Raw genomic sequence first — 24785 nt, forward strand, 5'->3', positions numbered from 1 at the left:
GTTTTATTTTATTAATATAATATACCTATTATATCATCATCATCATCAGCCGGGGTCAATCCACTGCTGCATGAAGGCCTCCCCAAGCTTTCTCCAACTCTCTCGGTCCTGTGTCGTTCGCTGCCACGTATTTCCGCCGAACTTTACCAGTTCGTCAATCCAGCGGCTTTTAGGGCGACCCTGTGGCCGGTTCGTACCCCTTGGGTACCATTGGATGACGGCATTTGTCCAGCGGCCGTCCTTTCGGCGAGCAATGTGCCCCGCCCATCTCCATTTCAGCTGTTTGGCAACGTCTATTACATCGCGTACTCTTGTCTGCTTCCTAACCCATTCGTTTCTCTTACGGTCCTTTCGCGTGATGCCCAACATGCACCTATCCATGCCTCGCTGTGTGACTCTTAACTTTTGGACATCTCTCGTGTTGAGGGTCCACGTCTCGCAGCCATACGTGAGCACGGGTAGCACACATTGGTTGAACACCCTACGCTTAAGACATAATGGTAGGTCACTCTTGAAGATACTATTCAGACATCCGAAAGCACTCCATCCCAGCTTTGTTCTTCGAGCAATTTCATCGTGCATGCTTCCGTCTATGGACACCTGCTGTCCGAGATAGATGTAGCTGCTGACTTGCTCGAGTTGGGTGCCAGAAATACAGATAATCGCAGGGTCCGAAAAACAGTTCCTCATCACTTTTGTCTTTGAGACATTTATCTTTAGACCGACCGTTTGACTGACATCCGCGAGTTCTTGCATTCTACCTTGGAGGTCTTTCGGGTCTTGTGAGAGTATAATAATATCATCTTCAAAGCGCAGGTGACTGAGGTGCTCTCCGTTAATTGGAACACCTTTTTCCTCCCAATCAAGTTTCCTAAATAAGTCCTCAAGAGTAGCGGTGAATAGTTTAGGTGAAAAGGTATCACCTTGCCGGACACCTTTGTTAATGGGGAATTTACACGACCGTTTGTGGAGTTTCACGCATGCTGTGGCATCACTGTATATACTGTTCAATATATTTATGTAGCGTCTGGAAATTCCTTGGTTGCTAAGGGCGTCTATAATTGAGAATTTTTTGATGGAATCAAAAGCCTTTTCATAGTCTATAAAACCAAGATATAATGGCAGTTTGTATTCCTGGTAGCGCTCTATGATTTCCCTGACGACCTGTATGTGATCCATAGTACTGTAGCCTCTTCTGAATCCGGCTTGCTCTCTTGGTTGGTTCTCGTCTAGAATTGTTTCGAGACGGTTTGAGAGTATTTTCGTGAAAACCTTATACAGAATTGGCAGTTAGTAGACTAATAGGTCGATAGTTTTTCAGATCTTCAGTGTCTCCTTTCTTATGGAGAATAATAATGGAGGCATTTTTTCATGACTCTGGGATGTTCTCTTCGTGCAGACAAGACGTGAACAGACGTGCGAGCACTTCGCTCACCGTCCTCCCGGCCAGTTTGAGAACATCGATAGTCAGCCCATCTTCTCCCGGGGCTTTCCTACTCTTCATGCACATTATAGCATATTCCACCTCTGTGGTAGTAACCTCGGGAAGAGGATCTCCATATTCTCCGTTCACCGGAAGATCTAAATTGATGTCAGTGTCATCTTTGTATAGAGCGCTGTAAAACTCTACAACAGTGTCCAGTAGATGATCCCAGTTACGCACGATACTTCCATCTTGCGCTTTTAGTGTATATATTTCTTTTTTGTTTTGTATAATAAAAAAAATCGGTTGTGCGGCCCGGTATGAAATCTCATTTTTCGAATCTGGCCGGGCTGCTGAAAAGGTTGGCCACCCATGATCTAAATGTATATCTAACTCAAAAATTTTCAAAAACCGTTTTAGGGGCTTTTGAAACTAGGCACTTTATATATCGATTCGGTTTTGGTTTTCATTCCTGAAAAAAAAATAACGGTTTTTCCGGTTTTCGGTTCAGATCCAGTTCGAAGCCCTGTGGGGCGCTATAGAAAGCGTACAGCTTGTAATTTATATTGTATCTTCTGGAAAAAAATTGCTCCGATTGGGATTCACACTCACATTTTTCAATTTCCGGGAGAGTACCTATCTTAGCCTTTATGCTATCGATTCATCTATAATTCATGCGAATTATTTTAATAACTAGGTACCTAACTAACATTTTAAGTTCTTCAAATTTCGCCAATTTATTGATGGTTCTCAGCCAACATAACATTACCAACTAAGTTAATAGATAAATCTTAATTTTAACAGACGTCCGGTACAAGTTGACTATCAGAACTATCAATTTTTTACAATTTGACCCGTTTATTAGCAGAGTGGATAATTCAGACAGCCCACAAACTTTTAACTTGTCAATGGATCACCTACATTACACAGTAATAATAAATTTTGATCGCTACCTACAAAGAGATTGAAAGTCCAATCTCTTTGACTACCTAGGATATAGAAAAGCAGTTAAAATAAAAAATATAAGTAATAGTATTATTTGCTATTGACTGTGAAGTCCCTTGAGATGTTGATCGTATTTTTCCGCTTTGTGTTCTTCTGTGCTGGTCTTTTTAACCCCTTTTTCATATTATGCTCGGTACCCAGCGATCTTTGTTCTGTGTTCATTCCATAGACTAATATTCATTCCTAGTTCTTAGTCTATGGCTAGTTCAGTATAGCCAACATTACGTTTCTAGCTGTCAGATTTCTTACATGATTTTTGTCACTTTGGTTATGAGCGATAAATAATAATTTTAATTCTAAATAGTGTTTAATTTTAAGTTTCAAGTGAATGGAATGGAAATTATCTCAATTCAGTGGTATGACTTGTTATATATTTGTATTTATTTGATAATTAACTCATAATTCACAATAATTCTTGTCATTATCTTACTCTATAGCTTTGACAGTTGCAATATTATTCCGAAATTATGTTGCAATATATCATAAAATGAGCAATACCCCATATGAGCTGCTGTAATTTATAAAATATACAATAATTTAACAGTTCTTACTTTTAATGGGTACGTATCTTGTCAGAAAGTAGAAGTATTTTCAAATTTTAATGGGTGATACAGAATAATAGGTATGTCATGTTTCTTCCAACTGTGGATTGATTGTTATGTTACTGTCTGGATATACGGTTACTTACCGGGAGACACAAATGGCAAAGATAAGGTACACCGCATCGTAATAAAAAACATTCTGTAATTTCACATATTTTAATGTAAAAACGTATGCTATACCAATTATTTATATACCATGTAAGATTATTATCATACAATTCGGCCCTTTAAGGTCATAAAAACTTATCTCCACTTAACAGGAGACCCCAAATACAAGTAAATTTACATTCCACTGACATTAACAAGAAAGTGTACAGAGCTATCTTTTATCTGTTGATTTTTTTTATGTCTCTTTGTCACTAAACGTTAGTTATTACCAGTACCATACGTAACTCAAAATCGCTAACAAATGAGATGCGTTCCTTTAACCCTAAGGGGCCGAATTGGATTTCATGAAAACGCAATAAATAGCCGTTAGCAGTAGGTGGATTTTTCTATAAAAAATCTTTCTCACGTGTCCTAACACTGAAACTGAAAATCAGTAGACTGTGTTAGGTTGTAAATCGCAATTAGATAATGTCAATTGATAAATTCCGGCGATCACCATTGTATCATTTGGTTCTGTCATCGATAGGTCAAATTGAAGAATGTTTACTATTAATACTTAACTGTGGCGAAGGATGGAGGGTATGCTGTGGAGATCTGACATATATTAATAGTGCACACTAAACTTTGTCAGTCATACTTATTTGTTTTCATTGAACAAGAATAAAAATTGCAGTTGGCGTTAGTTAGTATTTAAAATTCAAATAAACTCTGCATAAACAAAGCTATCATAGTGAAGGAAGACTACAGATCCGATAATGAAAATAAAATATTGTGTACGTACTAAGTAATGATTTTTTTTTAAATTGTTTCAAGTTTCGTTCAATTTAAAGATATATTTATTTTGTAATAAAAAAAAACTTTACAATGTTAAACATCAGAAATTTTATTATGCATGCTTCATATTCTGTCGCTAGACACTGCTAGTGAAAGGATCCTTAATGAATATAAGTAATGACTATTTAAAAAAATAGTATTAATTGGAGTCTCCGTCACGTAACCTTGCCATTTGGAATAGATGTTTTTGAATGAAAACGTGAATAAAACAATCGAGTGCTTAGAATTTACTAATACAATTATACGGCGTTCGTGTGTAAACCAATCGAGTGCCCGGCTTTTACTAATACATTTATATGGTTGCGTATACACTCAAATCCTGTCACTGTGTACAATGGCAAGGTTACGTGGAGGATAGTCTAATTAAGTGATAATAATAGTTATTACGGTACTGTTCGGTTATCAGGAATACAGCGAAAAACACATTTTGAAAATACCCGATATACTGGATTATTTGTTAGTTTGTGTTAATTTAGGTTAGGTTAGGTTAGGTTTGGCTTGGCTTGGTTTGGTTAGGTTAACCTAACAAATAATCCAGTTTATCGGCTATTTTCAAAATGTGTTTTCTGCTGTATTCCTGATAACCGAACTGTACCCTTATTACATTACTTATTAGTTGCAACAATCGATTTAAAATTGCCGCCAAACGCAATTTCAACAAAATTTCTCAGCTGTACGACAGAGGGTAGTGTAATACACACTATGTTCTAAAAATCAGTTGATTCTCGTGCGTTAGACAGAAGATATTATTAAAGGTTTATTTTCGTTTACTCGAGATATTTTTTTTTTAAAACCTACTTAAATATTTTTTATCACTTTTATACTTTATTAATTTGTAAATCTGTGTTAAGTATATATTTTCTTGCCAAAATATTGGAAAATATATGAATGGATCTTAAATGCACTCAATATTATAGCAATCACAATTTTTTGAGGCTGAAATTCAATTTTAGATGACGGGGTCAACAAATGTTACGGTTTTCGTTTTTATATAATCATCATCAGCCTGAATCTATCCACTGCTGGATGAAGGGCTCTTCAAGCTGCTTCCACTTCTCTCGGTCATGTGCATTGCCTTGCCACGTACTTCCCCAGAACTTTATCATTTCATCGATCCAGCGTCCTCTAGGTCTACCTTTTGGTCTATCGTTGGACAAATTTAGTCAACCAGTGGTATCCAAGAGGTACAAAACGTTCGTTTTTATATCAACACTTGTAAATGTAATTGTTTTGTATGTTGAAATTTGATGAACATGACAAATTATAAATTCAAAGCGTTCATGACATGGCATAAAAATCAAGTGTTAGCTATAAATTAACTACTTTATTCATTATAATAATATTATATTCTTTGATTATCAATTATTATTTTTCTTCATTGAAAAGCATTGCCTAACTTTGAAAATAAAAAATACAAAAATAGAAACATTAAAAGTGTTGCAACTGACCCAATCTTCCCCTATACCCTGTAATAGGTACCATAGTTTTCTTTTGTGCTGTTGTTCCCTACTTTCGTTTTGTCGTTTTCTAGAATCTATCTATCTATAGGGATGGATTTAATAGGCACATTATTAATAATATGTACATAGGTATTTCAGTTGTCAATGTCCACTTAACCTATTTTTACTAAAATCAGACGTGTACCCTTAAAACTGCTCATCATTTATATATTATGCATTGTTTATTATATTGTAAGACGCGCGACATTCATGAATTGGCGCATCCATCTGGCTGGAGCATCCAATGTTTGCTTTAATATTCTGACGCAGCATGTCTAAAAAACAAGATAGCGTGGACACTAACGATCCCAATAATTTATAACTGTTAGGCCACGCGAATTTGATAATTACTTGAAGATGTGACAGATCGCAGTAACTCGTAGGTACTCGTCATTATGCACTGGCTTGCAGCTAGTTTTCATCGCTAGACTCAAATCCCGGAGCGTCTGGGTATGGGTATGTTCCCGGAAAAGTGTTTTGAATGCGGAAATCAGTAGCACCAGCTAGATTTTGTTAACCCCGCTCCTTCCGCTGACTTAAAAGTCAATAATAAATTATTATGAACCATTTTTCAAAATGGACCCCCCATACCAATATTCAGAGTGCGCGCCTTATTAAAAGTGTCTCTAGATGATAATAATAATAATAATAATAATATGCAATTCGGTAGGTATGTAACATTAAAAAAACAGAACGTCTCCACTACCTACAATAACACTTGCCATTTCACGATTTGAATTCGCTAAATTGACGCCTCTGCGGCGTATAGGGAAGTATTTTGCCAATATAATATTTAAAAATGCCTATCAATTAAATCAATTGGAAAATGCATTGGTGGATGTTCGTTTACCTACGTCTCCTTGACAGTCAATCGGGATAACGCTTCGACAAAATTAACTCACATACATAATATTCATTGCATATTATTAATATTGAATTGGCCTTCACAAAAAATGCATCATGCAAAAAATAGAGCCATAAACAGAAATGTACTTACGTAAATCCAATTTAATTATCAATTGTAAATTGTAACTCTTTTAATTGGAATGAATTAGGGACGCCGTCTTTACTGTAAACGTTATATTATTGTATTTTTTCGTTTATCATACATAATATATTATATATCCTGGGAAATGGATAGCTTTTTAAGGTTAGGTTTATATTTTGCGATGTTTTGAAATTATGCATTAAGAAAATCATATCAACAATTCTGTGTTACCTGTTATCAACAACACAAACATGAACCCTCCAAACCAACCGCACCACACTCGGTCCTAATCGAGCGTATCAAGAGGCCCTGCGTTTGGATGTGAAGCATCAGCAGTTGTTTACGCCTGGAAATGTGAGCAGATACCCAAGACTGAGATCGCCACACTCTCAAGCGAGCTTTGACTAAGTTTACTGAAAAACGTAATTTTAAAAAGTGCCATGGGAGAGAAAGGCACGGTTACGTAACAGAAATAAATGAATTTAATGATATTATATAAGATACAAAAAAACAAAGCTAAAACAATACGGACAAAGAAACTATGTCAAGAGATCTTCACGTCCGCAATAAGACCCCGCAATTTTTAATGCAATATATTTGGCATTTGTGGCGACCAGGTCGGACGGCCTGATGGGCCCAACAGCTGGTTGGATAAATTTAAGCATCTCTTCCCTCTCGGAGCACATACTCAGACATTCCCAGAGGCTGTGGTTTGCATCCTGTAGTTCTCCGCCACATCGACTTGTTGGCCGGGTAAGTTCAAGATCATAGAGCTTGGCAGCGAATCCACCATGGCCTGTCAAAAACTGACTGGTGTTGTCAACAATAGAATATGGACTATACCTGGAGGGAATCGTTTTTTTACTTAAGGCTATACCTCAGTTGAGGCACGGTATAAAAAGATCGTGGCTAGGCGACGCGCGGATTGCGGGTCGCGGGTGCAAATGACGCATGCCAAACGAAATATAATTTGTTATATAAATCCAACATGCGTCCATTTAATGTTCTGTTTATTGTTCTATCAGTACCAATAATAATATATTCATTGACATGTCTTCTTTTTAAAGTGAATGGGTAACGTTTTTAGTCATCTTTCATCATCACGAAACAAATTGACGTGTTTCCAGCTCGACGTTCTCTCTCCGAATGGCAGCGAGTCCAAAATTTCGTCGCGCCTATAGTTGAAAATTATTTGCCGTTTCACTGATGTATCACGTTGAATCGGTAGACATAGAAAAATAATATTATATGACATAGCAACATTAGCGGTATACTGTATGCATGGTGTACCTACTGTTATTTGCGATGTTTTTGTTATTGCTCTAGCAATAACAAATTGTATAAATTCATTGTATAAAAAAAACTTATTTCACGCTAATGATAGATACTATTGCAAGATTTTTTTTAAATCTCAGTGCAGCCCTGTCGAATTAACGTCAGAGCTCAAAACTCTAATGTTTGCTACAAATGAATCTGCATTGCCAAATTGCTTGCAGTTAACATCAGGATTAGCAACTTATTTTTAAATTCACTTTTATAATATCTGTGCTCCGTCTCTACAGCTGGGTTTCTTATACGTTATTTATTTTTTTATAATTAATTTAGTCAATCGTAACTATCATTTTATATACAAGGATCAAATTAAAATAGTTAATCAATAAACGAAATGCAGAGATACTTGAATATGTAAATCCAAAACACATATTATTAATTTGATATATTATTATTATCATCTCTAAGGAAAATAATCATCAGACTAATGAATAGTAGGCATAAAGATACATACCTACCATCAATAAAAAATTGTATATTGACATTTTAAATAATTAAATTTGTTTATATCTGTAGTTAAGTATATGATTGCACATCAAATGATTTAAAATGTTATGCAAATACAGTTTAAATTATAAATTAAACATGATTATATACGTCTTTGGCCACGAAAGGGATAATATTATAAGTTATAAGTAATAAGTAGATAATTATTAGTACGAATATTCGTATTAGATTTAATGTCGTTATAAAACCTAATGGAAGTACGTAAGTATATCGAGCTTTTAATTTTAAAGCGACATGTCATTAATCTCGATTTTTGACCTAGCTCTTACCATGTTCCAAAAAAGGTAGGTACCTACTTATTCCCAATGATTTAGGCAACGCACATGTTGGAAAACTAGTTCAATTGAACTTAATTGTCCGAAAAAACTTGAATCAATTTTGCCCTAAAGCATTAACAAAATTGGAAATTTACTGCAACCATTTTATCGGATAGATAAAACTAGTTTTTTAACGATTTTCAATGCATCGGAATACATTTATAGCAAGAAAGTTTCTTAATTAACCCAACTAGATAATTAACTTGTTATCAATTGAAAATAAAACTTTCTGAAAATTAGCAGACCCATTCGAAAGGTTTTTTGTAATTATTGTATGTAGGTTATTAGATTATATTAGTGGGTATTTTGTATTTGACCACTCTCAGCATAGTTAAAATAAAAATATTATCAAAAAGTAATAATCAGTCTGTTTTTATTTTAATTGTTTTATTTGTAAATAGTAGAATTTTAATAATTTCCACAGTCGATCCTAAGATATGTGTTGGTATTCCTAACAAATTTCTCGAGAGTATGCAAAAAATAATTAGTGGATTCATATTTTCTTTCACGAGTAGAAATATGGCCCTTTACAGATTTGAGGCTATTCATCCAAAACGTTGGGTCCGTGCGCTGGGTCAAATACTTACACATTGAAAAAAACAATATCCCAATATTGCCAGACTCGGATTGTACCCACTGCTTCAGATATTATGTGGAAATAATAAGCTCGTAAGAAATGGAAATTAGTTTGTAATTTGGTAGAAGGTCATGAAATAATCAATCGAAAATACAAGATTGTGTAAAATCTAGAATTTCCATATGTTATTAGTTGGATAAATGCAGTATATAACCGACAAATCCAACCTTGATTTTAAAAATAAAACCCGTGGAAAAAGCAGGTAGGTAGATACGAGTACCTATTTAAAAAAAATATGTTTTTATTTAAATATAAATATGTTTACTGTTGAAACTTTGAATTGTACTTTGTGAAAGATGGTGTTTCGCACATATTATTATTTTTATCTATATTCTCTTTTCTCTTTCAATAACTCGAATGCTAATGTGAGATAAGGCTCCCGAAAATTTTAGAAACACCTATAAAACTATGATAGATGGTTTTTTAACATATTATAATAAATAATATTTTGGCTGCCTGAATAATGTTTGAAAGTGACCTCCCATTATGCGTAAAAAGCAGTGTTCAATAAGTATGTAGGTATGCTCCGTAATTACATTCTTGCGAAACATGGACCCTGGATAAAAAAGAGATCCAGGAATTTAGAGTGCAGCGTGGTATGGAGAGGTGATGATTGTATCAGGGATCAAACGAAGATATGCGATGTAAGATGTAATAGTCATCCAATTGCACCTAACAACAGGTAGAACGTAGTTTATTTCTGAGGAAATAGATAAATAGAATTAGCTGATGTTGATAAAATAACATATGCATGAAAATAACAACAGGTAACGAAGTAGTAATAGTAGTCACTATTTTTGATGCATTCTGTACAGTGTACATACTGTGTTTTGTTGATACACAGGTTTTGCGGAAAAATCGATAAATTATTACTATCAATGCAATTACGGTCCCATTTTTACTCTCACGATTACTAGCCGGTGAGTTATTTCACAAATATCAAATCCGCGAACGCGTTAATTGAACTATTTTGAAGATTACTGGTTTTGATTCTAAATAATATTGAATGTGAAAGTTGGGTTCCGCTTATGACCATCTTGTATAGGTATACCTACTTAATGATGCAATACCTGCTGAACCAACGTTTGATCAGTCGTATCTCAGAAAATATAAGTCTCTACACCACTGGCTCTCAAACTTTTTCAAGCCCTCTTTAATAATAACCCTATGGACCCGCGATAGACTAGAGGTACAAGTATCTATTATATATTATAAATAGGTACCTACGCCAGGTTTATGGCAGTCATAAATAAATATATGTGCCCGCGATGAACTAGTTGGTTTGAGTTCGAATCGTCGGTCTGGAAACGCCACATTTGGTTTTTAAATGTGTGTTTGAACCGACGGCATAGATTTTATAGGTTGAAGTAATGATTAACATCCATTTCTTGTATAAATAATCCGTGTTGGATTGTAGAGCCAATGATAATGATATAGTAACCTGCAACCACTGCCCGAAAGGCATTTTTAATATAACCTTTAATAAAAATACAAAGTAAAAACTAGTCGTGTAATAAAATTATACATGTGGATTATCAATTATCACATTTGCTCTCAATTTGTCTATGTTTACACCTGAATTCGCAATCATCATATTATTTTCTTTCTAGCTACTGTATTTTTTATTCACCTAAATAGTATGTGTTTGTTTACTGTTAAACGTTACACTTTTTCGCACTAGTTTTACGTCTACTTTTCAATTGGCAAACATTTGGTTTCACTTTACTTATCTCTGTTTGTTTACTGTTAAACATTACAATTTTTATAGATTATTGTAGACTATTTTTTATCTTTTCTACCGGTAGCTGACTTATTTTATTTGTGGATATATTATATTGTTCGTTGTACATTTAATTTTATGCCGATGATATTATCGATCCCAAAGAAAATACCCTGGGCTCACGACCCGTGAGTTGGGAATCCGTGCGCTATACTAAAATTTATTTGCGAGTGAACTCAGAATCGTCTGTATAGATATTAATGTACTTTGAAGTAAGTTCTCCTACTAAAAATACTATTATTTTGGTATTTTTCAATCTATAGTTTTCCATTTCCTGAATCTATTATATATGGTGGTTTCTTTGTTATTAATGTGTTTTTTTCTAAAATAAAACAAATGAAATCTTTTAAACAGTAAAGTTGTTCGATTGTGAATAGTTTAATTGCAGGTCACGTACGAGATAATGCGTATGTCCGTCATACTTCGCATACAAAGCATCTTCTACCTACATTTTGTTTCGGGGATTGGCTTTGTGAAATACAACGCACTAATTTTATTACATTGCCATACGGGTTTTAGATGTGCCAGAAATTATTTAAAAACATTATAAGCATCATAAAAAGCTTCTAATTTTATTTTCAATATAACAAAATATGGGCATTGTTAATCATATGTGACTAATATTATTTGACAAATTGTATTGTAAAATTATAAATGCATGTGTTTTGTGAAAAATCGTAGATAATATGTATAGTTTATTAATAGGTATATTTATTTTTGTTAGGCATCTAATTAACGTTGCTTGATGTAACTTTTGGTTAACTTAAAATATACTAACATTTCTCAGTTTTCTAAATTATGATTTTGACATATCAGACATTAATCTGTGAATAATACATATCATTGGTACCGTTTCAAATTGTCGTTGAGTGAAAGAACAGCATCTCAAGATTCCCAATCAGGATTCCGCGGTACCCTGGGTTTCCGCAAGCCGCGTCTGGAGTTCTACGATAATTTTTATCATAACAACATAACAAGTACAGTAATAGAATAAAAAAAGGATACAGTTAGAGCACATCGTTGAAGTACTTATGTAAATTTCTTTAATAAGCTTGGTAGAAAGAAATTAAGTATATTAGTTAAAATTAAACACAATATGTAATATGTCATCCACATATTGTATTAATGAAGTATGTTATGTTACGATAATTTTTGTTTATCCGTATTCCTTAGTAATCTTCCGTAGTAGTATTCCGGTAATGCACGCATGCCGGTCCTCGTAGTCCAGTGCGTAACGCGATGGGCTTTCATCCGGGGCTTCGATCTCGGTGAAGTCACAACATATGTATTTGATTTGCATTTTTGATTGGCTTTTGGCTGTTTGACGCGTACATATTTTTTGACATTTCGTGGGGCATTTGGGCCCATTTATTGGTCTGTCTATTGGTATGGAGCGGTTTGGGTCCAATAAAGTTTTATATCGCTAATGTGCAGGTGTTTGGAATCTGAACGTGGACTTACAATTGCATTTTCAAATCACGGTACAATTTTACCTCATAAGAACGTCTCCATTAGCGCAGCTAAAATTTCCAATCATCATTGAATAAAACACTATATATTTATTATATAGTAGTTATGCCACATAATTTAATGACGATCATGACCGAATTTATCCGCTTAAAAGGACCTTGTCATTGATTTTAAATAACCATAAATATTCGTTTTAAATTTGTTATATTTTGTTTTATATTTAATGTTATTATGATAGTCTGCAGTATAACGTCAAAATTTGCTTATGTGTCAGTTATAAATTATAACATTCTTATTCTCAGTTGTATCATAACGGAGAGAAGAGAAAGTGGTATTGTTTTTTTAATGTTTATTTTTATATATTAAAAAAATATTTCGTTGTAACAGAGATATTGCAGATTATGTATCTATGTGAATGTGGTGATGTCGTGCCAGTTTAATTCTGCGGCTGCGATGGCTTAACACATAAGTACATATTCACAGAAAGCGTTTTATAATATGGTGTAAAGTAGGAAAGCTATTTGTCAAAGCGAGGTCGTCTTTACAGGTGTTGTGTATCGTCTGATCGTCCTGTGGTTTTTTACTACCTGTTTCTTATTTTGCTATATTATCTATTTATATTTTCTCATTGTTTTATATATGGGAAGTACAAGAAATGTCAGTTAGAGATGATGCTTTATCTCAATTTAGAGTTCGTTTAGAATAGTTTTCAAAAAATAATCTATCAACCTATCATAGTTCTTTTGGTATATCCCGTCTGAGAATGACGACTGTTATAATGAAGCGCAATATTTAAAAAGTAAACTTCTTAATCTTAGGTGGGCCATAATTTAATTATATTGGCATCACGCGACGCCTATAATTGAATCGCCTAGAGCAGTGGTCGGCAAAGTGCGGCTCGCGAGCCACATGTGGCTCTTTGGACCCTTGAGTGTGGCTCTTCCACAAATGACCACGTACAGACTTAAATAGTGAAAGATAGGGCAGTCAAAATGTCTTCGAATATAACCAACCAGCAAGTCGAAGATCTTAAATTGGTTTCAGCTTTATCAATAGCAGTTGACGAGTCTTGTTACATAAGTGACACAGCACAAATTTGTATGATTTATTTCATATACTGGTCAGAAGAACTTTTAGGATTATTGCCACTCAAAGGTCAAGCACGTGGAGAGGATAATGCTGTAATTGAGTGCATGGAAAAACATCATATTCCACTCGATAAAATTGTGTCAATTTCAACAAGGGCGAAAAGTATGACTGGCGTAAAAAAAAGGGTGTGTTACTATTTTGAAAGAAAAAAATAATGTTTGCTTACCATTGCATCATTTGCCAAGAAGCGCTTTATGCGCAGACATTTCCAGAAGAAATTTGCAAAGTTATGGAATTTGTGATTAAGATTATCAACTCCATTATGGCTAAAAAAGCTCTTAATTGTCGCGAATTTAAAGATTTTTTTGTTGAAATGGAGAGTGAGTATGCAGATCTTCTGCTGCATAATAAGGTACGTTGGTTATCAAGAGGAAACGTTTTAAAATGTTTCGCTTCCTTATTAATAGAAATCAAAGCATGTCTCGTTGTGAAGGGTGTTCACTATCCAGAAAAAAACAGATGATCAGTTGATCCAAAAAAAATATTTCATGGTGGACGTTACGTCTCATCTAAATCAGCTTAATCGTAAACTGCGGAGGGAAGGAAACACATTTTTTTCGATGTTAGAAGAAGTAATTTCATTCGAAAACAAATTATCCCTTTATGCTCAAGATTTCGAAAGAGAATCTTTGCTAATTAAGCCTGCTGAAACATCGCCAGGAAAATCATTCTGATATTGACATTTGCTATTTCAAAACAACAATTTCAAATACGAGGGAAACTTTTCTCAACAGGTTTCAGGAATTCAGAAACAGCAAAGCGACGTCAGTCTTTGTTAAAAAAAAACTCTTAATGCTGATGTAACAGAATTAATTTTTCCCCCCTTAATGTTGACATTGGCAACTTTGAAATGCAATTGCTGGATTTAAAAATAAAGAATTATGGAGCTCTACATTTGAACGTCTCTGTGCTGATTGGACATATTGGAGAAAAACAAATATGAACATGGTTCACAGCACAAGTTGTCTGCTTTGAAAGACCTGGAGAAGGAAGACATGATGATTTCTAACACCTCGAATAGTATTCCTGACTCATATGATCAGTTAAAAAAACTAGCGTTTGCCGTACTTTCACTTTCCGTTCTACATATTCATGCGAACAATCTTTTTCAAGCATGAACCTTATCAAGAGTAAATTGAAAAGTTGTCTTATTGACGAGAACCTGGAATCGTGCCTAAAATTAAAAACAACAACATACAAACCTGACTTCCCCAAACTTTTCTAGGAGATGGATATTAAGTGTTTGTCATGATTTAATAAAACTGTGTGGATACCTTACTTACAATTTAATTTTAATCAATAAATACGATCATTATTAAGTATGATATCAAGTTTTATTCAGTGTACTTATAGTTTAATTGAGATTTAAAACTTTATTAAAGTTTATTAAGTTACTAAAAAGTGTACCTACATATATATACTTTAAGTTTAAGAAATTTGGCTCTCAGAAGAAATCTCAATCGTTGTAATGTTGATATTTGGCTCTTTTGACTAATAAGTTTGCCGACCACTGGCCTAGAGTGATAACTCACATTTTGCAATTTTGTCATTTTTTAGTTAAATATAGGTACTAAGTGATTCTAAAGGCATTAATATATATATAAAGAAAAATAGTTGTGTATCAAAAGCCATTTTAAGCCATGTGCAAATTATTGATAAAAATGACTGTTGGTGTCCATAACTCACATTTTTCAATGAATAATGTGAGTTCTGTCACCATGGCCTTTCTAACCAATCAGGGAGCTCTATTTCTGTTTGCTGTGTATCTGCAGCGTTATGAGTATCATATTATATATTTTTTTTAAATAATGTAAATCGACTCACTCGCCCATCAATATTCAAGGGAGTTCAATACATTTCTTCTAATTACAAAAACAGTGCTCTGGTGGTTTTTTTGCGATTATCTCAAAACACGATTTTATGAATCTGTGAGTTATGACTCTAGGCAACTCAATTATAAACATACAATACAAACGTAAAGTTCGATAGTTTTGACAGAAAATATAACATAGTTAGAGAGACGCCCAGTTATAGAAAACGATGCAATAAGCTTAATGTAAGAACAGGCTGAAATAATAATGGTATCAATAATTAAGTTTACCCTGTAAATCGTGCGCACTAGAAGACATCGCAATCTTTGCTAGGATATGTTGTTCCACTATAACAGAAACTTAACTAACATTTCAAATTCATAGTTGTTAGGAAATTTCGGCGTGATTGGGAATTGTATCTATATGTTAATCGACGAAGCTAACCGCCTGAATTCCGATTAATGTTAGGTTCAAATCACATTCGGTACTAACTTTTTCTACGATTTTTTCTGATGTAGTTATGTATAATATATGAGAAGATTAAAGCATTTTTTCATGTATTTCAAGTAAAACTAAGATCATGATTAGTTTTTAACAGCTTTTTAGAATTGAAATGAATGAAATTCTTAAATTTCTTTTATTTTGTTAACTGTCAATTCATGGTGGAACTGCATTGTATTGTTGTTTTTATTTAATAAAACGCAATTTTTTTGTAGTACTTATTCCACTTTTATACAATAGATTAGGACCGGTTTCGTCCGCCTCAGAAGGACATTTTCAAATGAATTCTTAAAATTAATATATTTTTAACTTCTTTCGCGTTAAATTTATGAAATTAAATATGTATGAAAAACATGTTATACAACGTTAGTTTCGTTTTTTTGTCCGTAATACATGTTAATTAAATATTGTAAAGAAAGAGATAAGTATTTCATTAAAGTCTTCCTTCTTCTTGGTCGTACACTCATGGCTGAGGATCGTGACCACTTTTTAATTTTGCCATCCTTTGAGTCTTCCTAAACATACTTAAATAAATTAAATGATTAACTTAACTTTAATTATTAATAAAATAATAACTACGATGAATTATATACGAAAAAATACTGATTGCATCGTCAGCTTTGTCCAATTAACTGTGAAGTATGTGTGATATGCGTCTAAATACATAATATGAATCAACATGACTACGGGTGAGAGGAATTAATAGCATCTAAATTTGCAGGTTTTTAAATGGGTTTTTTTTACGTGACATGAAAGAGTCGAAAAGCGCATACGACAGATATTATATTAAGTATGTACTTATAAATCATACACGATACCCGACATAACAACATTGTACATATTATTATTGTGACATTTTGTAACCTTTCAGTTTTAATTATAAATCGTGGATGCTGTAATAATAATTATTGATATCTTTAATATTTTGTGCGTGGGTTTTTTATAAAGCAATCTCGGTTTTGACAAGCAGTTTTAAAAGGTCTTAAAGCATAATAGTCTAAGATTAAACCGCAGATGTAGTGTGGTATGACCTTAGTTATTATCTATTATATAATATTATGTGCACTTTGCAGTAGTTAACCACAGATGCGTGTGATCAATAAAATAATAATTAAAAATTTCATTTATCCATTTCTAGTTACTACCCGTATTAAGAGCGTACTTGTGAAACGGCAAATATTTTTTTTTTGGCGACGAAATTTCGCACTAGTCGCCAATTGGAGACTGATAGTCAAGGTGTGCGCACGTCGATTTGTTTTGTCATGGCGTCGAATGAAAATATTCTTAAATCGTGTTAAGATTGACTAAAAAGCTTTACGTATGTACTTAAAAAAGAAAACATGTCAATGAATATACTATTATTATTAGTAATATAACAATAAACGTAACTTTAAATGGACGCATGTTGGATTTTTATGACAAATTATATTTCGTTCGGCACGCGTCATTTGCACAACCCGCGCATCGCCTAGCCACGATCTTTTTAGACCATGCCTCAACTGAAGTATAGCCTTAATAATTGCTTACAAAATGTCAAAGTAAACTTTATTTTAGTAAATGATGTTTGGTTATTGTCATAACGAAGAATCTTATAACATTAATAAAATTTATAATGAGTCCATCCGTAAATATTTATTTTATGGTAAGCTGATTAATGTTGGTTTTAAAAAAAACGTCAATTAAATACCTACTGAATTTGTGGTTCATATAGCAAAATAATCTTGTTAGTGCCTATCAATTATCATCATATGAACATCATCCTGGATCGATCTGCTAAATGATACCTCTCCATACTGATTAGATTCCTCTCGCTCATGCGCGTTGTGTTACGACGCACTTTCGCAGACCATACCTATGTCATCGATCCAACTAGCTACTTCTGGGTCTCCATTTCAGACGTTTCCTACCTCATTGGTACCAGAGGATGACTATATTTGTCCAGCATAGTATAGACAGTAGAAAGTATAGTGAGTAGGTATAGTCAATCAAAAGAATATGCTTATATAGCTATATGTATAGCAAAGATATAATAGGTTGGTATGGTCGATCGATCGCAATCTTATTCATAACATCTCATAAATTTGAATTCGCATATATAGTTAAGCAAGATCATATTAGGTTTTTGAGTGTAACCGTGCGTTCTTCCTCGGCGTTTTCAAATCGTTGCAAAGGACATTCTCAAGAGATAATGTATTGAAATGTACTGTTGAATGAGAACGCCACTCTCGAATTAGACTGATAGACGCTCACGCCGATCGTCTGTCCCGATTGTGAAATCTTATTTTGGATCGTTCCGTGAAGTCGTGGACAGCATCGAATAATCCCTATTTTTCGTGCACGACTCAGTCGACGATCGGTGACTGTTGGGTCGATTACCGAGTAGGTACGTACTGTCTGTCGGTGTAATGGGAGCTTAAGAATATTGAAAAGGGGTCTGGTTATCTGAGAATTCTTAATGTTGATCGAAGATATACAATAAAAAAACTTTCTTCGGTTTCCGAATATGGTTGACTATTTAGGTACAGAAATGTATTCGTAATTTTATATTGTGCCGTAGTAATTAAAAACCGTATGGAAGTCGTTGATGTCAGGATCAACGATTTAAAAAAGCTTCAAAGATTCAGTACCTATTTGTGTTTTTTTCAGACAGACTTAAATTTAAAATATTGCTGGAAATTCCCTATTGAAAAATTCTATACCTACCTACTAAAATCTAATTATAACGCTTCAATCTCATTTTAACCTAGAATATTTTTGATAAAATATTAGTCAGGGTGAATGAGATTTGTTTTTTTACTACGCTCATTAAGGCTATGACTTTACTTACCAGAGGCACCTAGCGGAAAAATACGAAGCTTGCAATTTGAAACATTTTTTTGATAATTTACAATCAACTGTATTAATTCTTCTATTTCTTCGATGGCGCTACAGCTCAAGTCGAGCCCTGGCCTCCTCCACCGCCGTCCTCCAGCCGGAACGGTCCTCCGCACGTCTTTTCCAGTTTATGATTTTTAGCAGCTGGTTGGCATCTTTTGTAATGTTGTCACCCCATCGTGTGCGTGGCTTTCCCACTGGCGTCAAGATCTCTTCACATAAATTTTGCTGCCTGTATGATTAGCTTCGTTCTTTAATTTAATAAACAAGTAGGTTCATTTTCTTTTTAGTAATTTCCATGTGCTTTTCTCTCCCTGGCACTTTGCATTAGAGTAAACTCAGTAAACTCAGTCACAGCTCACTTTGAGCGTAGCAATCTAAGTCTTGGGCATCTTCTCCCAGGACACTCCCAGGCCAATTCTTAGATGCTTCACATCACCAATTGATGGGTCCCGTGATACTCTCGATTAAGACCGAGGGTGGTACGGGGCGGGTTTGGTGGAGGGACTTTAACTTCAATGGCCTTTTCCCCCCTGGGTCTCCTTCGAGGATCTTCTTCGGTATCCTTGACTCAGGCATGCGCTGGACATGGCCTGCCCAGGTTAGCCTCTGGAGTTTTATGAAGTATTAATTATTATTATGTATCTGTATTAAATAATAAATATGTATCTGAAAACATTAAAAAGATTTTTTTTATTATAAATCAAAGATAAACACAATTGTAAAAAATGTGAATTTGTCGCAGGACCCCATCTTATTATTACATATATTTCATGGTCATATTTATTATTAAAATTTAGTTTATTAAGCTTTCTAAGCTTAACCCAAGAGATTTTTGACTAATTCATGGTTTTAACATTTTTAAATTCATTTTAAAAAACATCGACTTTTATAAAAATATAAATGTGTATAATTTAAAATCTTTTTTATTTATATCAAATCGAGCTTCAATTGGGACCATAGGTACCTAAATAAAATTTCGGCTAAATGTATATTTAATATGACAAATCACAGGTCGGGATAAATATCAAAATATTATAAACATGTTGAGAATTTATCTACCTCCCTTTGTTTTGGGATTGACAAATTAGGATTGTTAATTGCACATTTCGAATCTTGTGTAAAATAAACCACCACTTCTTGCAGATGTAATGGTTACCGGGATCTTTATCGCAGTCGGCATGCTAGCGCATGTAAACGTGCATGGATTTACTGGCAACAATAGAGTGTAAGTTAAATGATCGCGATAATAACTGTTTACACACAAAAGTGCGGACTGTTTCGCCAATCTCATTATTCAACCATAAGCGAACGCGTTTATTGTCGTTATGTGGTGCTATTTCACAGGTTCGGACAGGTTGTAGAAATTGGTAAACGTCAAAATTCTCTGAGCGGTGTGGTTCGTATTTTTTTCCGTAAGATCCACTATATTTCTACTGCGCATGCGCATATCGTGTGCAAATATCGCGTGAAAATTCAGAAACCGCTGAACTTTTTTGATCCAAGCAAGCAGTCTTGCAATTTGCACGATAATACGTGGTTACACTAGCATATTTTTCTTGTTCTGGCCGTGATAATATGTACTGCCAGCAGTCAATACATGCAAAGTAAACAACATATACGTATACCATGAACACTATTGGTAGAATAAATGACGACACAGACTTCGCAATAATATTTTTTTGATGTAATTAAAAATATATTTAATACTGAATATACACAAGATTTAAGAATATTAGCTTTTTATTATTTTAAAATACATAATTTTCAAAAGCTCCAGTGATATAGGTACCAATTAGATAATAAGGAGGATGAGATTCGTACCCACCATTCACTGTGCAAGTTAGTACTCTTATCCATTAAGCTAGCGATCCCTCTATGTTGCATGCGGATTAGTGCTAATAACTATGATATCTGAAGTTTCAAATTCATTCATATTTAAATAACTATGTACGTATATGTCTATTCCAATAGTATGCCTGATTAATGTTTCGTCCATATAATATTCATTAGTTTTTCGTGATACAATATGAAGTCACTTTAAAAATTATTATTCAATGATTTAGTTTGTAGGAGTTTGTAATAATTATTATTGTTTATATTTGGTATGCTGAATATTTTATTATTTAATAAATGTGTGCAAAGTTTTGGTCGAGAGACGAGCCTGTTGGAAAAACCCAGGTAAGGGATTTCCCAAAAGTTCCCGCGCGTTTCACGTTCGAAAGCTTGGGATAGGTAGGTACGGAAAGAATACAGCGAGCTTTTGTTATTTTTTTGTTTCTCTCACTGAATTGGAAGTGCATTCTAATGATTGTTTTAAAGGACCTTCGCTCTTGTCAACCACGTCTAAAAAGCGGGTTTGTTTTGACCATGTCATCATCATAAATAATATGACGCACGTGGTAAAGAAAAGCATATATACCAATATACTTATATATTTATATACTTCATAAAGTGTTCGGCAATATTTCCCTCCACATTCATATTGGATACTCTGCTCTGTGAATTTTAGTCGTCTCCTGGCTATCGCCGAGTAAAGTTGTGCACGGAAAGTACGTAACTGAATGTAAAAATACATTTCTTAAATCTGCGCGTGTTTTGTTTTAAGTGTTTTGCATCATCCACAGACAGATCAGTTGTAGCGAGCCACATTGAGTGACATCTCTTCCGCTCTTTTATTATGTAAGTTTGATTTCATTTGGAAACTCGAGTTTCTCGTAATTCTTCAATTTCCTCACTTATTCATAATTTTTACTTTGCATATATTTTCGCGGTTTTTTTCATGTCTCACAATCAGCTGATTTCAGTTTTATTTTTATGAATGAGAACAGCTGAGCTGTCTTTTACGTCTCAATGACAGCGATCTGACACGCGTTGTACTTGTTATACAATATTGTTGGTATCAGATTATTTTCTTATTTAATAAAAGATAACATTTATTCGATATTGGCGAATTGTATCGACATATAATATTATTCTTTCACTGCAATGATTGAGGAACAATATAATAATTAATCGAAAAAGTATACATTTTATTAATATTATGATCGTGTTGGAATGAACTTACCTATTCAATTTTGAAATATATTTTTTAAATCCCATCGTGAAACTTTCTATACAATTAAATTTTATTTATCTACGTATTGATTTTAACTATTTTATTTTTATTTCCCTAGCATTCAAATTTAGTAGGTACTTGTGATATTAAATTAAACTGTCTATGATACTACTATAATATATCAATATTTCTGAAACATTTTTCAGTGTTTTGTTAGTTATTTGGTATACACTACAGCTACACTAATAATTTAGAGAACTTTACTTTTTTATTGGGTTAGTTATTTTCGATGAAAAGCTCGACATATTGACTATATATCCGCCATAAATTATTTTCTACTATGATTGCACACTATAATTACTCGTAGACTCCGTCTCACAATCTAAATTGAAAATATAATTTTAATTTGTTTTTATATTTTAACTATTATAGTGGAGAATGGCTCGAACATTGCCCAATATACACATTACTTTTTTTGTAAGTGCTTAGTTAAATTCGCCGTGCGTTTTTTCCTCATATGAAAACTTGCATAACAATAGCAAATATTAAGATAATTAAATTCGGCGCTCTTTCAAAATGGATTAATTATAGTCTAAGAGCTACCATTACGCCAGCTTTACAAAGTAGGACCCGCACACGTATTATATTGCTAAGTGATTATTCTGTCTTCTTTTATTTCCACACCTTATTTTGTTAACTACTAACTGGCGAATGCGATTTGCATTCACGCGATTGCTCCATTGTGAAACGCAGCAATCACGTAACTCCGAAAAATATTATTTTTTATGTCATCACAACCGAAAACTTTCTTTTGAGCACATTTGAATAATACGTTAGGCGTCGCCGCGTCTGCCTCAAACCGAATCAAAGCGCATAGAAAATAGAATTACAAAAATCACGTCAACTGAATACTTTGGTTTACTTTTGTAACTCAGAAATTATGAAACATACTCCGTGCTAATACTTTGTTAAATATGTTGTGACAGTATGCTTTGATCCACTGACAGGCAGACTGGATAGGTCGTCAATCGGGGTCTTTTGGGGTCTTTCATGTTTAACATTATTTTATTTGCCGAGCCGCGGAAGTTCGTCCGCGAGCTTCAACTACCGTTAATACGTTGCCAATCGAACCGTCAATAAGCGTAGCATAGCCATGGCACCCACAAATTAAATTTTGAACTACTTGAAAATAATATATTTTTATTTCAGTACTTATTTGTTTTGTCTCCGCTTCTTTGTTATTTTGGTGTCTCACTAAATTTATTGATCATTAGGTTTAAATCTCGATGTGTTCAATTGCAAAATATATATTTCACTCGTTCGTTGATCGCTCATGTGTTGAAAGCATGAGCATGGGCAAAATCAGTGAACTTCCGACCGCGGTCTTTTGGGGTGTCAATGGATCAGAAGCTTTCCGTGTATTTAATTATTCCGTCAGTCGCGTTTACGTTTATATCAGTAAACCGACTACAGCACTAGTAAATGCATCCCCCAAAACAGATTGATGAGATAGAAATAGCCGTAAATCAAGATTTTGAAACCGAATTGTATTTATGATTTAATAACTGTTCGGCCATAAAATGTTTAAAAAACGAAACCTCCGGAATATCACCATATTATAATTGTGTATTGAATGCGTGTTTCGGTTACGATACAAACTTAAATGCATATACAGATGTAACTATAGGAAATAACATATTCTTTAACACGTGTTCACGTTTATCCCATATTTATCCACACTCTATAATTAAACCGTATTACAACCACATTCAGAAGATAAGACACTTCCCATTATTACTGTGTTCCCTAGTACATGTCCAGTCTTACTAGCCTGTAGTACTAAACACGCGTAGATGGTAAATTTGGCTTTGACAGTAAATGCGATTGCTAGAATAGGCATATAAAGGTAAATCGACAATAATTATTTGTTTATGTTATGATGATCATCAGCTGCATTATGCTAATATGCATTATACATTACGATGTAAAAATTAAGAAGTAGAGTATTACAATCTTATTACAGTCAATATGCTTATAATGAAATTCATAAGTCCGATACACACCGATTTTGCTCACAAATAATTTTATACAAGAGTTAATCTTTTCCTAAAATAAACTAAAATTATTCGTTTATGACTGACTTAATTCATAACATAACACAGCATTCATTATGCGTATAATGCAAAAAGAAAGTATATATTACTCATTTGAAAATGATAGTGAGTTTTTATAGCTAAGTAGGTAAATATCTACCACCGAGGCGAGGCGCCCTCCACGGCTATAATGTCACTTGAGATAATTGGATTACTCTCATTTTCCCATTTGCAAGTGGCCACCACGCGAATTCCGTGAAACTAATCATGTTTATATTAAAATAGACAGTAATCGTTTATGCCTCGCTAAATTTATTTGTTCTATCTAATATTATTTTTAGACATTGTGTACCAAGCGCATTGTAGACGCTTCAAGAAATACTAATAATAATTTATATGAATAATATTAGTACAGTATGTCAATGATAATAAAAAAAACCCCAACTGCTTGATCAATTCTTTGAAATATTGTATGTCATCATATTGTGTGTGTTATAAGTATGTGGTAGTTTAATTGGTAAAACTCGCGATAGATGGTAGGTTCGAAACCCGTTCGGCTCAAATTTTCATATGGATTTTATGGAGGTATTATGTGTCTGAGGGTGTTCCAAATTATGCGTACCAATAACGTTGGGTGGAGATAGGCTGTGGAGATCTAACATCAATAGTGCACAATAAACTTCGTCAGTCATATTTATTTGTTTTTCTTGAACTAAGAATACAAATTTAATTTAATTACATAATGTTTTGGTTAGTTTTTAAAATTAAAATAAACCCTACCTATAGCAAACCATAAT

General features: G+C 33.8%; 1 protein-coding gene across 2 annotated transcripts in view; it reads left to right on the forward strand.

The window, feature by feature from the left end:
• Positions 1–2651: 2651 nt before the first annotated feature.
• Hmgcr (HMG coenzyme A reductase) overlaps positions 2652–24785 on the forward strand; it is a 108799-nt gene continuing 86665 nt past the window's right edge. The window contains exon 1 of one of the 2 annotated variants that reach the window (XM_085947724.1): positions 2652–2784. The gene's annotated coding sequence lies outside the window, so the exon portion shown is untranslated. Of the gene's footprint in view, positions 2785–21347; positions 21520–24785 lie in introns of those variants that run through there. The other variant, XM_085947725.1, reaches the window with a different exon arrangement.

This window comes from Rhyacophila brunnea, unplaced genomic scaffold (assembly GCF_057557595.1).
Source record: "Rhyacophila brunnea isolate RB1 unplaced genomic scaffold, BYU_Rbru_1.0 scaffold_2, whole genome shotgun sequence".
Classification (NCBI taxonomy): domain Eukaryota; kingdom Metazoa; phylum Arthropoda; class Insecta; order Trichoptera; family Rhyacophilidae; genus Rhyacophila; species Rhyacophila brunnea.